Here is a 23,946-nt window from a genome sequence, read left to right as displayed (position 1 = left end):
ATAACCCTGGTCATTCACTTTTCTAGTTCTTTCTTGCCGAACGCCGAAAATTTATCCTGCTTGTAAATCCGGATATATCTTTGCAATAACTGTAACGCGCGGATGTCGCACCTTAGGTCTGTAAACTGAATATATGTGGATTTCAAGAACAGATTGTGGATGTAAGTGCTGATTTTGTTGGATTTCTCATCTAACTCTGGAACAGCCCTATTTGGTATTTGAGCCAGACCTTAGTCCCATCTGTATTTTATTGGAGGATAAATAAATGAATGAATTAATTAAAGTTGTTTAGGAAGAACATTATTGTACAATGGTCCACTGCAGTGCAAAGGGTCGCACATATACATGTAGGGCCCCATTCCAAAGAACTTGTTATAATAACAACTGTGCAATGACAGTTTAAAGCTACCGAAATTATTCAACTTGATTGGCTGATAGCAAACAATTAGTAGACATTGTGTATTATAAAGCAATAATGAACGGGACTTGGGACGCCCAAAAAGTGACATGATAATATAAGAACAATATTCATGTATGAGCAAACTTCTGTCATACACATCTACAGTATAACAGATCCTCATATTTTTTTTTTTTTTAGTAATGGCTGTAAGGGATATCAGTTGTAGTGTATCTGTTTCTTATCTATCATCAGAGGCAGTTTGTGTTGACATGATTACTCAAAATATGACACAAATGGGTAATAAAAGTGTCGAACTTTTGCACCCCCTTCATAATTTGGTTGCGAGATCTGATGCAGATCACTCGTTTGTCAAACCAGTGAATTCTGTCTTGAATCATCGCAATCATAACATTTCTCTGCTTCTGCTTTTGCTAGAACCTGTGGCCATTTCATCAAAACTGATATCTGTTGTAACTTTGCCAGTATTTTAACTACCATGGAAACCTTGATTGTGATTGGCTGCTGAGCCCTGTTACCAACGTAATGGCATAGTTACCATAGTTAATTACTCTTTATGAAACGGGCCCTGTCTCTTCTTAAAGGTTGTTTAACTTTGTGAGCAGCCGATTTAAAAAAATCTCAAACCAAGATGAAACATGTATACAAGTGCATGTATTAGAACTAATAAACCCTGAAAACAACCATTATTGAGAATGAAAATCTAAAACTACAAGGCAAACCCCGATTTTGTAAATATTTTCTAAATAGTACACATAAGTGTATGGGATAAAATTAAGATGGTGTTTTCGGTCACTTTATATTTCAATTTTTGAAGCACTAAATAATTATTTTCAAACGCAATTTTTTCTGGGCATCATTTTTGTAACATATCACAGACACAGGTGACAAGTGTGACCTTCTAGCTCAGATTTTTTAAAAGTCAAACCAATGTTAACCAATCACTTTAAGGATGGACGTTCGTAAATGTCGTTCTGACTTTTTCATTTTGCTCACATGGTCATTATTGCATCTTTGGAGGGGGTCATAACTACACCCACGCTCCCCTCCGCTGGAGATCCCCTGCACCAGGTGGAGCAATGATGCGTAACCACGGAAACCTGCCAGAGTTTCTCTAATCCCCTCCAGTGTTGGATGGAGGCATATTACACGTAGATTGGCAGTTTTACCGCAAAGAGTGTGCATTGATTGAGGGGAAAGTCGTGACTCGGGATTTCCAGGGTGGAAATATACTCCGAAGTCTGATCGGAAATCTTCAGTATAATATCTTCAAGGTATCTTCTTGCGTGGCTTGAACTCTGGATTTTTGCAAAGTTACAAATAATCGCCATTTGTGTCTCCAAGTGTGAACCAGGGAATTTGTAAGTGGAACAATTATGGTTTTACGATCTAATCAGTGCCTGTGATTAGGGTAGCATATTATCAACATTTTTGTCTGACATGTCAGATCGGACCACTTTCCTTGATTTTGATTTGCTGAGGAGAAGATGAAGTATTTTGTCCGTGCTTGTCCATGTACCAACTTTCTAAGTTCTGAGTTGGTTTAAAGCAATACAGGGCATCATTTCTGGTCAATAGATAGTAAATAACTTTGTATTACTATAACCGAAAACATTGTGGTCATATCACGTTACCGAGTATCAACAAACTCGCAAAACCACTATTTGATATCCAACATTGTTTGAATATTGCATGACTTCGATAATGTTGAAATACCTACAAGCACCAGGGCTATATACAGATTCATAACTTGGTTTGCTAGATCAGATATCAATCTTTAATTGTCATTTGAATGATATATTGTTCTTTTGGTTTGTCTTTTTGTTCACATCTTTCCATTTTGTACACTCTAGAATAGATCCTGATTCGAACAGGCCAGAACAAAAGGATACCGATCAAGCTAAAGGTCTGCCTGTTCGAAGTTTGTTGGCCTCTTATATATGACTTTGTTCATATCATTGCTGAGAAAATGCAATATTTCACATTTAAGAGATAACACCTACACCCTATATTCTTTTTAATAGATACCAAGATGCATTTTGGTGTATCCTATCTGTAATAGCTCTATGATCCTATCATCACTTCATTAGTTCCAGCTGTTTGGTGTTTACATTGGAAGAAATCACCAGCTTTGGACAAAAACAAAAAAAGCTACTGAAAAGGATCAAAGAACCATTGTTTGATGATGAGGTAGCTCTTGTATTCTAGTCAATGGCTGGGTTGTTTGACTTGAAGGACAATGGGATTCTTGGAATTCTCTGAATAGTTCTCGAGCTTGATACTTAACTTGTGTAGTAAAAAAATATGTATCCTTGGATATCGTGTTTTAGAGTTTCTTTCAATCATATATCTGCAGGATGGCTGCCAAAGTCAAAAGGAGAGCCATGAGGAGCATTTCACGAAACAGGTAGGCCAAGTTACTTCCACTGGCTATCGTGATATACAGCTACTGAAATCTTTGCACATGATTGGTTCAGAGCAAACTAGTCAGTGAAAAATCACTGACTAATTATTTCATGTAGTGCTATCAATTGTTGGAGGTAGGTGAAAAGATGGGAGGAAATTTGGCCTGGCCCACTCTCTGCAGGAGGAGGCCTATAGGCTATAGGTTTCCTCATCAGTTGCTCCTGTTCAGATTTGTTGTGAATCTACGTTGTTGGACTAATATCGTTTTACCTCCTTGGATAAAGCATGGACCTCCATGGATTGAGTGATCATAATATTTTCAGTGTGGCTTGTGCGAGGGAAGAGTTGGCAGGCTTTTGACAACAGACTTGGACAGTTGGGCAGCGCCAGAGATAGACTCAAATAAGCTTTATTAAAAGCCTATATCAAGAGTATAAAGCCATTTGGTGAACAACTGTAACAACCATTCTATTATCCCAATTTCTTTGTACTCTTTGTGTGAAAGTGAAACGCAAGTTGATGGATTATTATAACAAAGCCGATCGATCGAGTTGATAATGACTGTGTCCAGCCCATTATGTGGTCACTGTCTTACCAAACTCCAGCTAAGTTGATGACATTCTTTGAGTAATATCCAGCATGTGCTCCCTCACCCAGCATACTTCTGCTTTTGCTCCTTGAAATTTACCGTCATATCCTAGCCTTGGTTCAGGCTATGCAGATTTATAGCTACACTTGAAGAAGTTGTTTGTTTCTCCATAGATCATGAGTGATATGGATCTGACTTGATTGCCCCCCCAAAAAATCCCTAGACTTTGGAGGGCTTTTCCAGGTAAATGTTATACACTTGAAGAAATTGGTTGTTTGTGCATCAAAGTCATTTCTGATTTGATTGCCAAAAATGTTATAGAGGACTTGTCCAGGCATAAAATTTATGATAAGATTTATGGTAAGCCCTGCTCTCATGTTCTTGAAGCTATGAGCATGTGCAGTATGGTCTGAAAATCAGACGATGCACATGAACCAAAATCACTTATTCATTATTATTTTACTTTAGAAATTTTTGGGATATTGTGCATTAAAAGTAGGCCTATTTGCAAAGTAGATATTTGAATTGTGTTCTCTGTCCTTGGTGGATGTGAATTGAAGCATTAAGCAAATTTCCTTGAACTGAGACTAGTATGAAGCCTGGAAGCAAATCATATTAATCATTTCCAAATCAATGACAGTAGGGCATGAAGAAATAAAGAATATTGAAAGAGATAATAAGGAAGATCATGTCCTCCTGCTCTGGGCATTCTTATACCAGCATGAAATCTGGAGCAGGCTCATTTAGACTTCAAGCAAAACTAGCAGTTTTTATCTTATTAAAATTGTTGTCTGAACTGCCCACTACTTTGCCAGGCTGCAGTGAGTTTGTTGGTATGCAATTACTTGTAATTCAAAAATTATGAAATGGAAGAATAATGAACCCCCTCAGAACAACTCAATTTGAAGAGTGATCAAGGATAAAGGGAAGAATATTTTTTAAATGTATAGTTGAGGTCCAGTCCTTCACCTTTTTTAAAATCATTATTTATTGAAGACTTTAATATCTGTGTATCAACGGCTGTAAATGATCTAACGGTGACTACACCTCACTGTTAAAATAGAATGTTTGAACATATACTCTTGAATATTACATGTTATTGATCCTGTACCAATGCTTTCGACAGGCTTTAAACTTCAAAGCGTTCATTACACGTACAAATGAAATGTATGACTACAGTAGATATGCATAATTTTTGCGATACTACACCCTGCTGTTGTGTGGCGACGAGATGAGATATTATTGATGCATGATTTTGATTTCCGAGGCCATGCTTTTTTGGGTCAGGGTGCTTATTCGGCAGAGTAAGACACCGGCTTTAGGAACATCAATGAAATTATATCGACTCCGCTCTGTAATCTCGATGCAAGATCGGTGGCGGGTGTACCAGCCCCGGTGAAGGAATGCAATCGATAATCCCTCAGACGTAAAAAACAATCAAGCCAAGGAAGTGTTGGGAGATGGTAATACATGTAGTATGTACCCCCCCCCCCTCGCAGCTAGTCTACAAGCACAGACTCATATTTGAAGCTTTAACCAATTGTACCATGTCTGGAGTGAAGACTAGATGCCAAACTCCCTGCCTGTGTCAACAAAAAGCCAGCCACAGTATATAGTTAATCTAGTCTCACTACTTCAGACTCTGCGTTATGCACTAATGTGAATTGCAATAAATAAGGGTCTGTGCATCCAGACTACGTCTCAGCTTTGCCTCAGCGGGGCGGATATATCATCAGTATTCCAGGGAGGAGGAATATGTAATGGAGGATGTTGGGAAGAGATGAGGAGGAGGACTGGAGGAGGATGGTGATCTTGATTACCAAGATGCAGTCCCTGAAGCATTCTCCATCTCCCTTGCTCATTGTGTTGCTTTACCGAGCTAACCTCATTCTCGGTGGTTAGGTACCGGTGGAGCTCATATATGTCGCCTTCATTTCTTTTTCAAGTTCATTACAACTTGGCATTCATCTCCCCCGCTCTACCCATTGCCCTGTGCTCTTTACCTCACCCTCTCTCTCTTTCCCGCTCTCCCTTCCTCTATCTCCCTCTTCCTCTCTCTCCCTTCCTCTCTTTCTCTCATCTTCAGACTTCATCTTTTGTCTTTCTTCCCCTCATCCTTGATTGCTCCATCTCTTTCATCCTCTCTCTGATTCTCATGTTATCTCATGTTCATCTATTTGGCACATCCCCTCACCCCCCCCCACCCCCGTCTTCCACTCTTCCCACTTTTTTCTCCCATCTTTGGGATTATCTCCCCCCCCCCCCCCACCTGCCACATCTCAGTCCTCACTGCAAATTGTCTTCCTCTTTTTTTATTTGATCTAGATCTATATATCATTCTCCCTCTCCAACATCTTCTCCCTATCCTCGCCCCTTCTCTTGCTCTCTCTCCCTCTTCTCCCACTCCCTCTTCTTTTCCCAATCTCCAAATTCTCCTTTTCCTTATCTCATCTCTTGCCACATCACGTTTTCATCTCATCTCTCTCTCTCTCTCTCTTACATTTTTCTTTCTATTTATTTCTCTTTCTCTTGCACTCCCCTCCTCCTCTCTCTATCATCTTTCTCTCTCCCTCTCCGAGTGTTTCGACTCAGAATTTGTCTTCTGCCACTGTCCTCCTGCTAGAGCACCGTAAGTTTCAACTCGTCTCTCCGTTCCCATCTCTCTTTGAATAACTCATTTTGGGTGAGCTGCATTTCTCAACCTTGGTGACATTGTTTTCAGTCTAGATGTTGCTGTTTATCTCTCGATATATACAGAAGAACTCGAGGGATTACCTCATCTATTTGTATCCATGCCGGTATCTTTCCTATCGTTCCTGCCTCTTTGCCAGGTTTATATAACAAATTATATCATGTCTCTACAGCATGGATACATGTATCAATTATTGTTGGAGTGTGCTATTCGATCTCTATTCACCATTCCTGAGCACCTATATCCTGATGACATATCAGTTCAATGTTATTCGTGATTTCTCGATATCCTCTCAAACATCCTGCGCGACATCCAGAGCCTTATGCTACCTTTTATTTGAATATTGGTAAATAAACCTCTTGGATTGAATGCACTTGCTGTGTAATAGTTCTACTGCTATGCTCTGTCATTCCATTTTTTTAAAGGATTATTGGAAGGAAAATCAAGGAAATATTCTGGTTGGAACTTGGTGAAATTGAAATTGCTTGGTTTATGTATCAAATAATATCATCTCTACACCATTGATATTTATATTGATCAATGCGTTGGAGTGTGTTAGTGGATTTCTCGTTGCCATTTCTGTGCACCTATTTCCTGCAGACTCTAGTACATTTCAGCTCAATGTTATTTCTGATTTCTCGATTAGATATATCCTATCCACTTCCTGGGCGACATCCATAGCCTTTTCATCATAGCTCCCGTTTGATTGACAAACCTCTTTGATATAAATAATGCACTTGCTTCGCAAATCATCTTCCAAGATTCATGCTCTCTTTGGAATTCCATCTTTCATTTCTAGAGGATTATCGGAAGATTAATCAAGGAAATATTCTCTTTGGAACTTGGTGAAATGGCATCAACTCTGAAACTCGATCTAATGTCAAGGATTTGCCAGTGGGTTCCATTGCTATATTTGTTGATATGGTTATTATTCATACTGATTTGGTCAGTCAGTCATGACGCAGTCACATTTCCCCTACAGCGGCTGTATGGCGAGTAGAAAACAGCTGTTTCAACATTTTTTGTTCCAGCTACATATATATAGGTGGTTTGAATAAAAAAGAATTTTTTCGACCCGCCGTACAGCCACCATAGGGGAAATGTGTCTGCACCATCACTCATCTCTGTGTGTAGATCAAAATCAATCTTGATTACGTAGTCCCATAGATCTCAAATACTAAGAATTAAAATTCACTACCGGTATGTTAAATTTTAAGGGGATGTTAGTTTAGGTTATTAATACTTTGTAATTTACTTCAACTTGTTCTTTTAGTTTTACCACGATTTGACCCATATATGAGCCTAATTAAAATGAAAAAATGTATGAAGTAGTCCTAATCCAAACCTATCATGCGCTTTACCCTAACAATGGAATTAAAACTTTTTTACACCAACACTACGTGTTTCGGGTTCCGATTTGAGCGAGGTGTGTAGGGTGGTGCCAAACCCAATGAAAGTACGGTAAAGCCGACGTCCGTGATCATGTCCGTGACATAACAATTAAGACATCGTTGTACTTGTTTAGGGGTCAATTCAGGAAATACTTGTCAAGGGTAGAGTTTCACATGCCAGTACTTGTTAAGGGGTGCATTTTCAGAACATGGAAAATACTTGTTTAGGGTGCTTTTCGAAACATGGTCACCCATGGTATCCACTCATCAATGGAAGGGGTTACACATAATGTATTATAATGCCTACATTAGAGTAATATTGTTTTAAATGTTCACTCCATATGAACTTCGGATTTCAATCAAATCGTCATCTTAAAAAACATGTCTGTTTTTAGAAATCATGAATAATATTGTGATATGGTTTCATCAGTGTATAGGCCTACTGATCTTTGTAAAAAAGCTTTCCTATTGATTATCGTTGAATAACGCTCTTCTGTTCAAGAAGGCATTGGGTTTCATATCTGACTTTTCCGGCATGCAGGTTTCTTCTATGATGCTTCCTACTCAAAGTAAAAATCTTCAGCCGTCTCGTATTTCTTTGGTAACGGACATTTATTGATTGATTTTCGTAACCTTTATACTGCGCTCTTGTTTTCTTGAATTATTTATAGTGGCGATGGTTGCAATAAACATACTGCTGGCATTTCAGAATTGGTTGAAGGAGAATCTGTTTGGGGCCTGCCTGTACACTTGTGCTAAAGGAGGCGGGATAGCTCAGTCGGTAAAGTGGGGGATTCGTAATCCGGTGACCCTGGTTCGATTACCACTTGGTGCGCTAGTGCCCTTTGGTAAGGCATAAATCCTCATTAGGACCTTAAGCCGTCCTCTGGTTGCTTGCTTACAAGCATTCATGCTTTCTTAGCAATCAAGTAAAAAATCCCAGTCAGTCGGCATGCCCTGAAAGTAAAATGTTAGTGAACCCCACCACAGAACGCTCTCCTTCGTGCTGAGTGGTGAATGTAGACACCAGATCTACGATGTTCCGCGAGCCCAGAGAAACTAACTTCATTAAATGTAATCATTTATTACCTGACTTCAGAAGTAATTATCTAAAATATGGCAGAACTTGAACACTTTATAATATGTTCATTTTCTGGTGGGGTTTACTCACTTTTGAGCACCATTAGGGCCATCTGCACCAGCCCAAATTTTCAAATTAGCGCGCTATTTCTGATCCGGCAAATTATCCTGATCTAAACAATCTCGAGATTATTTGTAATGGAGACGCAATTATCATGCTAGTTCGTAGGATTAATCTCGAGATTGCAATCCCAAGTAGGGATTATTTGCAAAATAGCGCGCTATTTCATGAATTATCCCGCTAATTCGCAGATGCAGACGCACTTGGGATTATTTTATTCACGGCGTCAGACCATAATGCATCAATGCCTCGCTCGAGCAGGAATCGCTCTTCTTGCGATTGTGGAGACAGGGTTTCTTGAGATTAATCGCGAAGAGGGCCGATCGGGCTAAAATCTCGAGGTTGAGCAAACTCGGGCTGGTGAGGCACCACCTATTGTAAATACTGCTGATGGTCATAACAGAGGGTAGGCTTACATAGCTTACGATCATTCAGATTCACCACGATGCTTCCAAATATATGATAAGCCCTATGTCATGATCACAAACCTACTTTGTTTTTGAAGGTCACAATGGTTATATTAATCTAGACAGAGATAATAACATTAATGTATCCTCAATTAGAGCGTCATGCCGACCCTGGAGTCATGTGATTCCATCATCCCACTGAACATAGGCCAATAGGAATAGGGGTATCTCTTTTCATGAAATTTTGTGAATTTACTATCATTAGACACTGAATTTCCTCTAAGGATGGATGAGATAGCCTGTAAAGGTATTGTTGTTATATGACTTTGATTAGATTTTAGATAACTTATTTACTCTCGGCTAAAAATGTAATGAATGCTCGGAAAACTATCGAAAAATAATAGAGATGTCGCTCATGGCATACAGGAATGTAGAATATGGTTTTTAGAAAATATCTTATCTCCCTTATAAATTAGGAATATACATTAATTTAAAAAAAAATAACACGCCGCTATACCGCTGAAAACATAACATGCCACTCTACATTGCCTATGTAGGCCCTATGCAATGATAAAAAGGTCAAGTCCACCCCAACAAGAAGTCGATTTGAATAAAAAGAGAAAAATCCAACTAGCATAACACTGAAAATATCATTAAAGTCGGATGTAAAAAAAAAAAAAAAAAATCAATTTTTTTCCCCACCAAATGTCTATCACCTCATCTACAACACTGAAGAAATGCACCCTAATTGTATTAGATAGACCTGTAGGCTTATATGATTTATCTAAAGAACCTTGTCATTGATAGTGGCCTTACCAGTTGATATACTTGGAGGGTATGTTTGTTATTATGTAATCATTTGACTTGCCAACCCTCAAAACAGTAGTCTGATGTTTCAGCCTGTGTCTCATTCAGAGAATCCTTCATTACTCATTCTTCAGAAGGCTTTGGAAAATGGTATTTTCACCAGTGATTTCACTTTAAAACAATTTTAAGAAAGAGAGGGGGGCAATTAAGAGCCCCTTGGATGAGGGGGGGGGGTCCTTGACAAGTCTCCTCCAAGACCAGTCAGTTGCATATTGCAGGGGCACGTAATGGCAGATTGACAAAAATTTCTAAAAATCCACGAGCGAGTAAAGCGAGTTGGCTAACATTTTGACTCTTTCAGAATGAAAATGTAATTTTGTGCGAGATTTTGACATAAAATTCTGAAGATGATATCAAAATTACTCTTTTCCTTTCCTTCTCTTTCACTTTCCTTGTTCATGGAACTTTTTTTTGGGGGGGGGATATTGTGATCCAGTCAAGTGTCCCAAGACCCCCCCCCCCCCCCCCCATTTGTATGCCTGTAATTGTAGATGCAGAGACTGTATCACAGTAAAGGTCTCCTGCCAAGACTAGACAAGATAATTATCACCTATTAGAGGATAACAGCGAGAGCACTGTGTAATGATCCGATGATAGTGATGATTATAGGTATTTATCAATGCTTAGGAAATATTATGTGTTAGTTTTTAAACCGCAAACATAATTACAAAACCTACATACTAATTTGCCTCACATTGTATTTATTTATAGGTAATTGGGTGTGCTGGGGAAATAGTAAAGTGTCAGTCTTGAAACTACTCGCAATATTTGCTTCACATGAGAATAATTTAGATTCTTCATTTAAAGCATGAAACCATTAGCAGAAATTGTGGGGGTCTGAGGGCATCGGGCATTTAAAGGGAGGAAGGAAACTGTTCATTGAGTGAATTAATTGTGACATGAATGTCAAACTGTACATGTCGTAGGCCTACAATATTTGTAGGATAACCTTTATAGTAGCCTGTATGTATGGAAATGACTTTCTGCATATCCATGTAGACCTTTCTTTGAACCAGCTGGTGTCACGCTCATGTCTGTTGATTGATGTTACCAAAACAGTGAGCTAACCAGTTAAGAACCTCTTTTCCTTCTATATGTATACCTTCGGCTGCAAGTGATAGCGATATATAAAGTGAATTAGTGTAATACACCAACATTAATACTTCCTTTAGGAATAGTACGAGCAATTCTGTCTGGTGAGGTTGCATATTTTGAGGACTTATCTGACCAGGTTGCTGTTTCCGACAAGTCTTGAGATATGAATATAATTTGTTTCTTTATTCCTGATTCAGTTGAAGAGAGGGATGCTAGTTTGTTTTCATTAAATTTGTCAGGATTTTTAAATTCATTCTTGGGCTGGTTTATGAACTAATCTACAGCCAGTGTTTACAATGTTAGTCATTGTAGGAAAGGAAGACCTTTGGTTCATAGTTATTATTCCTTTCCCAGTATCAATGTGACTCTCCTTATCCTAATTTTTGTATAATTTGTTTATATTAAATAATGATAATAATAAAATGTTCAAAATTAATTTGCTATCGTCCAAGACCATTCTACAAAAAAAAACTGTTAGACAGGGGTAGGCAATGCCATTAGACTGCAAGGAATAACACGTCCCTATTAAAGCTACAAGAAGTGATAGATCGGCAACAGAATTCGAGGAAATGACAAGCAATTAATTGTGTGAAAGTGACTTGATTTGATTAACCCTGTACTTGTTGATTTTTCTTGATTAGTGCACAATCATGCAGGATGTGTTAAGGTCAAAGGATCCATTTGATATTTTATAGAGGCCTACCCCGGGGGCAGGGTAGGAATTAATTTATTTTTTTTAGGGGCTACTTTTTTTGTTACATTGGGGCTACCACTGAATATCTTGGGGCTACTTTTTTTATCGCATATCAGCAATTACCTTTTGACATTCCCAGACTCAATGTGATGCCTAAAAGCTCATAACATTTTTAACTGTAATTACTCTAGGCTTACAGGCCTTACAATAAACAACAGTGATCCCACCAGAGCAGTGGCGTACCTAGGATTTTTCACAGGGGGGGAGGGGCAAATTCGTCCGCCAAAAATGTGACAAGCAAAAAAAAAAAAAGTCTTCAACCACAAATATAAGATTTCGTACCAGAAAAAATTTGACAAGCAAAAAAAAAAAAAAAAAAGTGCATGGGTTGTGACTCGTCAGGGGGGCAGACTGCCCCCCCCCCCCCGTAGGTACGCTAGTGCACCAGAGCTTCAGCTTCACACACTTCAGATTCGAGCCAATCGAAGCCCCAAGACTTTATTGTTGATTGTCTCTGTACAGTATGGTTTCTTTTTTGGCTTATCCTTCTCAACAGTATCTTGATTTGGAGAGGCTTCTGGCGCTGGCTCGGGCCGTTTGGCAGAGCCAGGTTGAACTCGTATTAGAAACTTATCCATCTCGCACTCCGACTCGACGATGTTGATAATCAGCGCTGTCACAATCACCAGCTGATCGCATACAATTCTGTGCATATCACGTACGTGCATCGCGCCAACTTAATGTGTTCCGCCATCTTGCTTGTTGGTTGCCGATAAAATGCGCATTTTCAGATTTTTTAACGCTCAGTTATTATCCATGACTGAAACATTGACCAATCAAAAACTAAGATTCTACAAGAAATATGAATATTCATATACGAAAGTATAAACATAGATAATTCAGTTTTATGTGAAATTTAAACCCAATACTTCAAAATATGGTTAGTTTTATGTCTCTAAAATGACCCTTAAAACCAGAATTTTATTAGTAAAAAATAAAGGTTTTCCCAAGTTGCCATGGTAACGCGGTCTGAGATATAAAAGCTTAGCAAACACTTCATTTCAGTGATCGAGGATGTATTTGTTTACGGTATACGTCTACATAAATTATAACATTTTTTTCCAGACCATGGATGAACTTTCAAAAAGAGACATTTTAGGCAAGTTTTTACGATTTCCGGCAATTTTCTGACACAGGCACTTTGAAGAGGTAATTTTTACAGAATTAGAAGAAGACATCATGGATTTTCCTAATTATCACGACGGATATGCAACTTACTTGTAAACAAATCAAACAAAGTCTATGATACATTTTCGATAATGCAAAAAGAGACATTCAAGTCTCTGATTGAGAGCCGCAGATTGAACATTCGCACGGCGCAATGGTAGCGTTTTCGCCGAATTCGTCGGGGCGAAAACTCCAAGAGAGCCGTACCACTCACCAGTCCCGAACGCTGCGCTGTATGTTTGATGATTTATCTGGTGCCATTTCGTGCTTATAAATTTGTTTTTTCTACAATGCCACTATCTCATTAAAATTGTTTGTCATGATAACATTGGAAATATTATCGTTTAATGGCCCAAAGGATCGACTGTAATAAAAGATACTTTGAAATATTGTCAGAGAGTGATTAGTTAGGTGATGTTTATGGTCAGAATTTAGTCATGTCTTCGGGTGAACTTACGCGAACGCGGTCACTTGCTCACGGGGCGAGTCGGCCTGGCCCTTTGGTGGAAGGCCGTTAGGCAACGTGCAGTGCAGCTAGAGCAGAGTTGGGGAGTTATAGGTATAAAAATACTTTGAAATAAGTAATCTGCAAATATTTTTGTCTTATCCCTTTGGATTACTTAGATAAGAAATTCAAATTCTCAAAGTTTAAATCAAATTTTAGACAGTGACAACAAAGAGTGGTGCTGTATGGGGGGGGTGGGGTCTTGCATGCCCCCAATTCACGAACAAGAAAAAAAAGGAAAAGGTAAGAGAATCTTGCGAAATTGTTCAATTGGATTTTTGTAACCAAAAGTCAAAATTATGCTTATGTCGGTTGCTTGCAACTATATATTTTATAAATTTTGCCTGATACGCCATATCGTAGTACCCTCAATTATTTTCACTTGTTACGCCACTGACATGACTGATATAACATCTACTAGTTTATGATAACATTATTTGGTTGCGGGATCAAAGCATCAGCTATATAGCTAAACATTTATACTTTATGCCTGTTCGACTTCCAATACAGGTTTAGGCCTGTATTTATGAGATGTTAAGATCTATGGGTGCCTTTATTATTTTCATTTTCAATTAAAACAATTATTAATTATGTATTAATTTAGTATTAACCTCGATGATACATTTTATTGTATTAAATCGTACAATTTCTGTTGTATTAAGCCCCTTATTAAGCCCTTTTAAAAACATGCTCAGTAGCAGACCCCCCATATATAAAGACAATAGAAGTGTATATAGAATTAATTGAACCCCCCCCCCCTTATTGAGGACAAAATGAAAAAAAAATACTCAAAATAATCGACCGCCCCCCCCCCTTTGACGAGGCAGCTGTCGGTGGCCTGATGTCTTCATTGACTTCTTTTTGCTTGTAAAAATAATATTAAAGAAATAGGGGCTACTCTAAGTGTCCCCTGTGAAAATTGATTTGGATCTGCAAGTGCATGAGGCTGCGCCCCCTCCAACGTCATAGCTACCCCATATCTTTAGGTTCTAGCTCTCATATTTTTCAGCTCCCTGGTTTTTTGGAAGAAAAAAAAACGAGGCGAAAGAAAAGAGTGAAATAAATGAAATACGATTAATCAAAATTTGAGTTGTTTGAAAGAATTATACTTATCAGAGAAACTAAATTAAATTCTACAACCATGAAGAATAACAGCAATCTTGATAAATTCTGTTTTTTTTTTCAAAATCAGAACCAATCAACCTTTTTCTGATTATTCTGTCACTTTCCATATTTTGGAGAAAAAAATTAAAGTGTTCATCGACGCCCTGTACTGCATGATGAAACTGTATCCCCACTCGGCCCTCGTAACCCCCCCCCCTCTCTCCCTCTCCCCCTCCCCCACCACAATGCCCCTTGCTCATTTCTCTTATCTCACCTTGACCTTAATTAATTAATCTTAACTATTTGGCGGTACAGTCAAACGTGACTGGTCGCCATCATAGTTTCATCCCCAACAAACAAGGAACAAACAATAACAATTCTGTTTTTCGACCCAACATCATTCCTTTCAATACGCGTAAGGCTATACGTGGGCATGCACAAACAACGTGGGTTAACAAAAACTGACCCGCGTTTGGACTAAAATTGTGATTAAAATAAAAATGTTATAAATATGAAAAAAATATGTGTATAATGAAGGATATCTGATAAACGGAAAAACATCAATCGCTAATTCATAAAAATGCTGGAAAAGATTTGACACAGGTTTTTAACAACGGTAATCAAGGGGAATTAGTGTATGGGTGAATGGCGTTCGAGCTTTAGCCGAGCGTTAGCCGGAGAGGGCGCGGGCCAAATCTGCCTGAATCTGGCAATATGGCGTCGTCCATTAAGCTGACGTTAGCCAGCGGCGACTGCACGTACGTGATATATGCCTATAGTACACATAATATACCGTACGATGCACATGGTCTCGTTACCAGCTGTGCAGTCTAATCGTGCACGCGTACATGTACATAAGCCATGCGGCAAGTGCGTCAATAATTCTAAAAACCCCGTGCTAAAGACTATGCATACTCCGCATCCCATATTGCATTGCGCATTTATTTTACAATCGCGAAGCTTCCGGTGTCACGTATGTTCATCACCCATAGGCTATGTATCAACCCAGTGGAGTTCGCCATTAAAGGCCTTTGCACAGTTTCAACGTTGGTGTCGTGATACTTTTCAATAAAGAAAATGTGTGTCGTACCATGACAACATGTATTGTTGCTGGAATTTCCAGGGATTTAAAGTGGATATGGTGTGATCAAACTATGAAAATTTATAATCCATTATATCAATGGTCATATCATGACTTTAGTTAAGAATATCGTGCGCAAATAAAGGCAGATCAGCATAATTTCATATCATTGTCTAATACGTAATAGATCGAGTGTGGGAGACGGGGGTAAAAAATTTCAACATTTTATTATCTTTATTGTACTAAGTTCTCAATTTTTTTAATACTTTCTTTCTATAGTATGTTATTTTGTTGTTATTCTATTGTATATTTGTGTTGAGTTTGACAACTCTCCAGTTTTTTTTAATGTGTAAGCTAAATAAATAGTCAGTGGATCTTGGGGCTATATTGCAATTGAAATCACGCACGTCAAGTGGCGTAATTCATCTGATCGGGGGGGGGGGGTGTGAGAGCAATAATTATGTTGAGATAAAAAAAAATGGTCCCCCCCAGAGCTGTAAGTAGACGGGGATATACAAAACGTGTGTGAAGGGATGGGGGTCAAAGCAATATATTGAGCTGAATATTCAACAATAATATTCAAGGGTAACTCATCCCCCCCCTTCAAGAGCTATCAGTAGACAGGGGCGGATCCAGCCTTTGCCAATATGGGGGGGGGGGGAGCCGAATTTTTTTAGCCACATTTTCCCGATCGGCCACTCGAAGTTGATTTTTGTTTGTATCTTTGAAGGGGTAGTCTTTTATTATAATAGTCTAAGCTTTATTCTTATAAATCAACATAAATATATAATAATCTCATAAGCCTTATTTGATTAGTGCGAGTGCAAAGTATTTTGTCCTAAAATCTAAATATTCTGGGCAATGTTTGTGATCCTAAGACAGATGTGTATCCACCGCAACTACCTTACATTTTTCAACAATCAAATAATGCGAGCGAAAAGTGTGGGCTGAAAATTTTGACATTTCTAGACGAAGTACAGAAATTCTAAGCACTTTTTGTAATCGTGATAATAATAAGTAAATGACTAAACAATTGATGCGAGCGCGAAGCGCGTGCGGAAAAAAAATCGAGATTTACACCCAAAAATGGGACACTCTGATCATTTTGTGTAAATCATGAAAATGATAATTGGAAATCTTATAATGCGAGCACAAAATGTTTGATATTTGGATGATTTAAATAGTGAACAAGCTGCGTATCTGAATAAACATGCGCGACCTAGAATCTGGGCATTCTAAATACCTTTTACATCATGAAAATCAATAAAGCGAGCGCAAAAAGCGCGAGCTTAAAGTATTTGATAAAAGATAAAAGATCTGAAAAAGGGACAATTTAATTTCTGTATTTCAAGCACTTTGTAGGACAATTGTGAGGTGGATTTGGATCACAGTTTTAAAAAAGCCGATATGTTTCAATATTATTCCTTTGAGTTTTGACCTAGGACCGGGACATCCTAAGAACATTATGTCATCAAATGAAAATGATGACTGTCTTCCTATTTCTCTTCCTAAGCACGAAATAGAACTTGTCGATATTCCATTCTGAAAACAAGGACATAGTGATTACTAAATTAATATCTTATTTATTAGTCTAATAAGCCTAATGAGAGCGCGTAATCTGTTAATATTATGGCTTGAAAAATGGACATTTAAAGCACTTTTGTAATTATGATGCACGATTTAATATATTTTCAACAATCAATGCGAGCACAAATCGTAAGCCGAATTTTTTTATAATCTGTCATGAAATGGGGATTTTAAGTAGTTTGTTATAAAATCAATATTGAGATATACATAACTAACCCGGTGTATTGGAAAAGAGAGGGAAAGGAGCACCCCCTTCTCCCGATCCGCTTGAGACAACATTATACCTTCAACTTTCTTCTTCGTTCTCTTTTTTATATATTTCTTGTACATACCATCTCAAGATCTTATTTATTTTTAATAGTAGTTCATATTCATATTTATAGTGTAAACAGATTTTACCTTTTATAATTACAATTCTATACGTGTTGAGGACCCCACTGAAAATAAGCTTTCGAACTATCACTGTTAAAGATTACTGACTTTTATTTTAATTTAATTTAATTCAATTTATTTATTCATTTATTTATTTATTCTTACTCATTATTATTTTTGGGGAGGGGTCCTTTCACACCCATAATCATCAAACAATAATCGTTCCGAATCCTCCTTCATTTAGGTTATGTAAATGAAATACTAAAATATTAAATTAAGAGGAAAGGAATTAAGACAAAGTAATTTTACAGCTACAACTATGATTCATTTGCGAAAAAGGGTATTTCTTTTTTATTTTAAGACCGCTCGGGGGACATTCATAATGTAGTTTTTAGTCAAAAAATAAATTGTGTCAGGAAATCGTTGGCTGCAGTAAATAAATATTGTTTTTAAAAATGGATAACCATGAGAAACAAAATAATCATATCCATCTTTAGTCGAAGTGCCAGGAATGAGCTTTTTGGCAAGCTCTTTGGTGTAAAAACCGCTTGCGAACCAATTCTGCACATTGAAAAATAAACGCTGACTAAGCAAAAGAAAATTATAAACTGATTGAAATTGCCGTTGCATACGATGACATGTTCAAATAAAATTGGAATCATGCAGTATTTTGTTTGTTATACACAAAGAAAACTCAGACCATGACACCCGTCATGATTTTTGTATCCAATATGATTCTATAACATATATTTACATCAGGACAATTTATCTAATATAGACACACATAATAGAAATTGTAATAGATATGCGCTATGCTAAACAGTCAATGTGAGTATATGCAATCTTGACCTAAATTTGCCTTTTGGTAATTCAGGAAAGAAATAATAATTCTAGAAAATGAAATCATTTCTGTGTTAGGTATATTCCGAACATTTTCCAAAATCGTTAAACCATTAATTTCACAGATTAAGTGTCAAAATTAAGTATTAAAGTGCGAAGTGGTCATTACAAGGGGAAAAGGTACGTGGAAAATACCACCTTACACCAGTATGGGACTAGATATCCGTCCCCGCAGACACGGCGATCAGCCCGTGTGCGCACGCTAAAATTTATCATTCTGCGGCTCGCGTGCTAGGAATGAACTCGATTTTTCTCTCAATTACGAAACTCATCGTGGAAAAGGTTATCCAACATGCAATGATATACTCGTAAAATTTGTCGTCATGTATCATTTACACACAGATAATTGAATATAACCCTTCTTTTGGAGAACTATTAGTAAGTTGTTCGAATCTAACGATTTTCTTTTAAAAATATAACAACAATTTACCTGATTTCAAATGCCTGCCATTTCTTAAAAAAAACTAGAATCAATAAGCCACCACCGTTATCAGTTGTGAAAAATTCTAGGAAACGTACTAAGATGCTTTTGCAAATGATTAAAAATTAAGGGGATATGAAAATAAGGATTTTGCAATGCTATATCAAATTTCTGTTATATTTTCATCAATTTTGGGATTGCATCGAAATGACTGATAATTCAAAGTCTTACCCACACTTGCTTGTAAATTCGGTATATGTTGGTACACTGATAGTCAATGTAAATGATAAACATTCATAGCCTCACTAAAATTGAACAAATCCATTGTTTTTAGAATTTTAATGTCGCAGACATTTTGGAGAGTGAGCAAAGTGATGCTAACAAACGTCGCTAACAATATTGCTAGGCGAAAAGGCCTTTCAATGGCGCGCTCCACTGAGTTGAGGCCGTGAACATACGTGGTGTTACGGAAGGTTCGGATATTGCATCGACCGTTCAACTAAAAGTAAAAGCTAGCAAGGGCGATATAAAAGATGCTCTCGTTCCCCGCTGGAGAACGTAATTATGTGAAGTATTTTTTACATTGTCGATGGTATTTTATTGGGGCGATTCTGAAATAAAAAGTCGCCCCAAAGCATTGGGTTTTGAGAATTTTTAGGGGCGATTTGGGCTGTCATGGGGGCAAAATCGCCCGTCGCCCCCGTGTAATTCCGACCCTGCCCGGGGGGGCCACTTCCATTGACGAGTGGATACCATGCGCGACCACGGGGTCTCGAAAAGCACCCTCAACACGTATTTTCCATGTTCTGAAAATGCACCCCTTAACAAGTATTGGCGTCTCAAACTCTACCCTTAACAAGTATTGGTAACAAAACTATACTCTTGGCAAATATTCCCTGAAATGAACCCCTAAACAAGTATACAGCGATATTTTATTGTTGTGTCACGGGTCCGTCGGTCGTCGGTTTTACCTATTACACACCATTTGGTTTAGTACCTACGGCCCCACCTTCCTCACCACGCGCAAATCGGGACTCTAAACACGTAGTGTTGGGGCAAAAAGGACATCCTTTATACAACATTTTAATTTTGTTTTATCATCCCCGCAAATGTGACCCTAAACACGTAGCTTTCCTAGCGAAATAGATACCCTTTTTTCATTATATTTGTGTTTTTGACACCCTTATCACGTTACGTACGTAACGTGCCCTATCTTGAAAAAGACATCCTTTTTACGTGTTTTCTTGGTCGCGCATGGTATCCATTCTTCAATGTAAGTGACCCCCCGGGAGGCCTACACTAGCTAGTTCGTAAGGGTTTGAGCATTGAGTCAATATTTTGTTATATACATGTACTACAGCGAGATTGTAAGTTCACAGATTTGAGCATCCAGTTTAAGGAGATTCTGTGGTCATTGTGTTCTTTGTAGCTTTGGATGATAATGGATTTAGTAAGCAATACTTCTCTATTGACACGATTGACTTGAGTATATTTACGTGAGTTTGTCTCTTAATATGTGAATGTCTGAATTCGATAGTTCATTTTCTGCCCTTCACAAATCAATTATTTTATTTTTTTATCTGGTCTTGTCATTGGAGTCCCTTACTATTCTACAATTTACTGCAATTGAATCAACGGAATGACACCGCCTTGCTCTGAGTCAGTGAAGACCAATATCTGATGCTAGTTAGCATACCTTGCCTGATTTCTATAGAGTATGATGTCATATGTTTTGTTACAACCTTGTGATGGTTCCAAGTAAGCATTCCTCGCACCAGGCATATATTGGTGGATTACAGCCAGTTACTTGCTTTTTTAGCAACCAATGCAATCATAGACATTAAGTCCATTTGTATTTGTTCAGAATCTGTTGTCGTTTGGTAATGAAAAGCTGTGCCATCACCCTCTTGTAGTCAGAGTAGTCAATGAATTATTTTTGGATTTTCATTGCTTATGAATCAGAGGTATGATGTTTCCTTGAGGGACTCACCAATTACCTTTGCCTTATCATAAAGAACAACCAGACTTTTGGACCCAACAGTAACAAGACCATTGCTCTCTAAATATACACACAGTATTATCTCATCCCTTCAGGAATGTATTGTAAACATTTGTAAAGCCTTGGAAGAATGGACATTCTGACGAAAAACAACAGGATTAAAGTTTCTTGATTTCCAGCGTGAGGATCGTATGACATGCACAGTCATTCGAATGGAACATGCAGGTTACTGAACATCCAAAACAGATCAGTGTGTCTTGTGTGACTTTATGGAACAGTTGAGACTCTGGACATGTCAAAACTGCACTGTTTAGCCCTCTCAAGCTCGGAAATTAATTGGAATATATCAATCAAGAGCTTCTAGCGTGGATTCTGGAAAAACAGAGAGAATCTTGTCGAGTTTCGAGACACTCTCGTTCAAGTCTGTCCTCCATGCCAACTGTCAGACAAGGAATGGATATCGAGTGGGAATGGGAGATTGTTGATACGGATGAGATCGGCAAATGGGTAAGTAATAAATGATTCAAAAGCGTTTTACTGTTTAGGAAGAATTTACGTCGAGGAATTCTTTTTCCTTTACATGGGTAAACCATGAATCTAAATTTGTCTAACTTGTGCAAGAACACTCTTGAAAAGGATTGGTGAAGAAAAAACAATTTATTAGCAAATATGAGTCCCGCCGACAATTTTTTTTTGGTCAAAATCAAGCAATTTATGGGTGAGAATCTACTGGATTTTTGTTCATATTGACCATTGTAACAATAAACATTGTTGTCAGTTGGACACATATTTACCAACAGCTTAGTAACTTTGCCCAATCCTTTAAGGGTGTACACCATAGTTGGATGTGATTGTGACTGACTTATACCCCTTTCATAAACCCAATTATGCGGCTAATAGCAGCATAATTTGGTCGTGAAATCGGAGGAGGACCAGAGTTATCCGCATTATTTTGATGCTGCAATTATCCGCATAATAGCAGCATCGGGACAAGATTTTGAGTTTATGAACGTATTTCCAAATAATGCGGATAATTGCCATGGTGCGGTCACAAGGTCACCCTTTTCCAACACAACCGCATCGGAGGGGGCGTGTCCAGTTGTCATGACGATTATCCGCCTTTTTCAGGACGGGCGCTCGTAAAAATAATGCGGATAATTTTCGGAGTTTGTGAACGCAATTTTTATTGAATTATCCGCATTACTATTAGGCGGCTAATTGGAGGATAGGTTTATGAAAGGGGTATGAAATGTAGTCAGGGTTTTTTTTTTTTCTAAGGGGTGTTCCTTGCAACCAATTGCAGGTATTTCCATTTCAGTCATGCAAGTGAACAAAACTTCTTCACAATTAATAACAATACTTAAATGATAGATTTGGGTGCAACAAAGTACCTTGGAATTGAGCCAATTTTATTTTGCACCAATACATGCAACAACTTCAGTTATTTATAGTTCCATATTCGAGAGAAAATCTGATGTGTGACCTGTATTTTTGCATGAAATTTGTATGAAATGTGAATATACTGAATTGTGAAAATATTCTTGGCAGTTATATTTGTGATAATGATGGTTTTAGGGTTAGTCTTTTAGACTCTGAGATATTCTTGTGATTAATCAGTAGGCCTAAATGGCACAAAAATTATGTAATGTCATTAATCTAGAGATTAATTACATGGTGATAATTAGAATAATGATCATTATTTGCTGATGATGGCAGTTAATATAATTATGATGACTAGTTTAATGAAAAGGTTTACTTCTGAATTTGGAGCTGCAAGTTGTTTTGTTATTTGTTGTTGTTTTTTTGCTTTGTACTCAACAGTCTAAACATTCTTCCAATATACATGTATGCCCTAAGTCTTCATCACACTCCAACAGAGTTGAATCTTATATATTTGTTCAATCTTCAGTGACAGAACCAGAACTGAAGATAACTTTTAACCAACAATGGATATTTGTATGAAGAAGCACATATTGCAGAAATAATACATTTGAAGCAGGCCTGGTTTGAAGTGACCTTCTTGTTTATAAAAGCCCATCAAAGTTTCCAAAGTTGGTCTGCTGGGTCTAATTTACAAGTAATCTGGCACTTAAATGGTTTTAATTAATTGAAATTTGGTGAACCATGGTGTCAGTGATGACCAATAAAAAGATTTCCTTTTCTTGATTTCTTCCAACCTTTGACAAGAAAAATATGGTGTTTACTGGGAGTATAATGTATACAAATCTTTAGACCCCCACCCCCAAAGGAGATTGGAGTGCTATTTCACTGAAGCGTGTTACTGTGTACAGATCAGTGGCAATGTGGATTGGACTGTCTAGTCTAGTGATTCAGACGCGATGAAGCCATATTAATTCCCACCGACTTTGATGACACGCTGCTGCAGCTATTGATCCTCTGATGGTATATGCTCATTTTTAAGATCTGTTTCTCATGGCGTATCAAGGGGGAGGGGCTTGTGCCCCCAGGCGACACTTTCAGGGGGTGGCAAAATAGACAAAACATGGGGTAGAAGTAGTCCTGAACAAAAATTATACTACAGTCATTGATACTCTAATGGTAGGCCTATGTTCCTTTTTATTTCAAAGAGCGTTTCTCATGGCGTATCAAGCGTTAGCTTTATTAATTCATATTTTATGTATTATAATTTATATAAAGGGTGGGGTTAGTTTGATTCCGTTAGAAAACTGTTTTACAGCAGAGCCCTCCATTTGGTACAAACACAGATATAGAACATAAACACAATAAATGTATTTATTATACAACCAAATTGAAGCAAAAAAATGAACATTAAATGGATGACTTCATACATACTAGCAACAAAGTAAACATAACAGTACAAAATTGAAGAAGGAATGCAAGAAAAATATACAGCAGACATAATACTTAAATTCCCCTCTCACAAACCGAGCTTCTACAACCATCCATGTTATTATATTTAATATATCCGTGTATATATGATTGGTTTTGAATAAATTTGCGAATTCATT

This window comes from Lytechinus pictus, chromosome 4 (genome assembly GCF_037042905.1).
Source record: "Lytechinus pictus isolate F3 Inbred chromosome 4, Lp3.0, whole genome shotgun sequence".
Taxonomy (NCBI): domain Eukaryota; kingdom Metazoa; phylum Echinodermata; class Echinoidea; order Temnopleuroida; family Toxopneustidae; genus Lytechinus; species Lytechinus pictus.
This window is presented reverse-complemented; position numbering follows the sequence as displayed.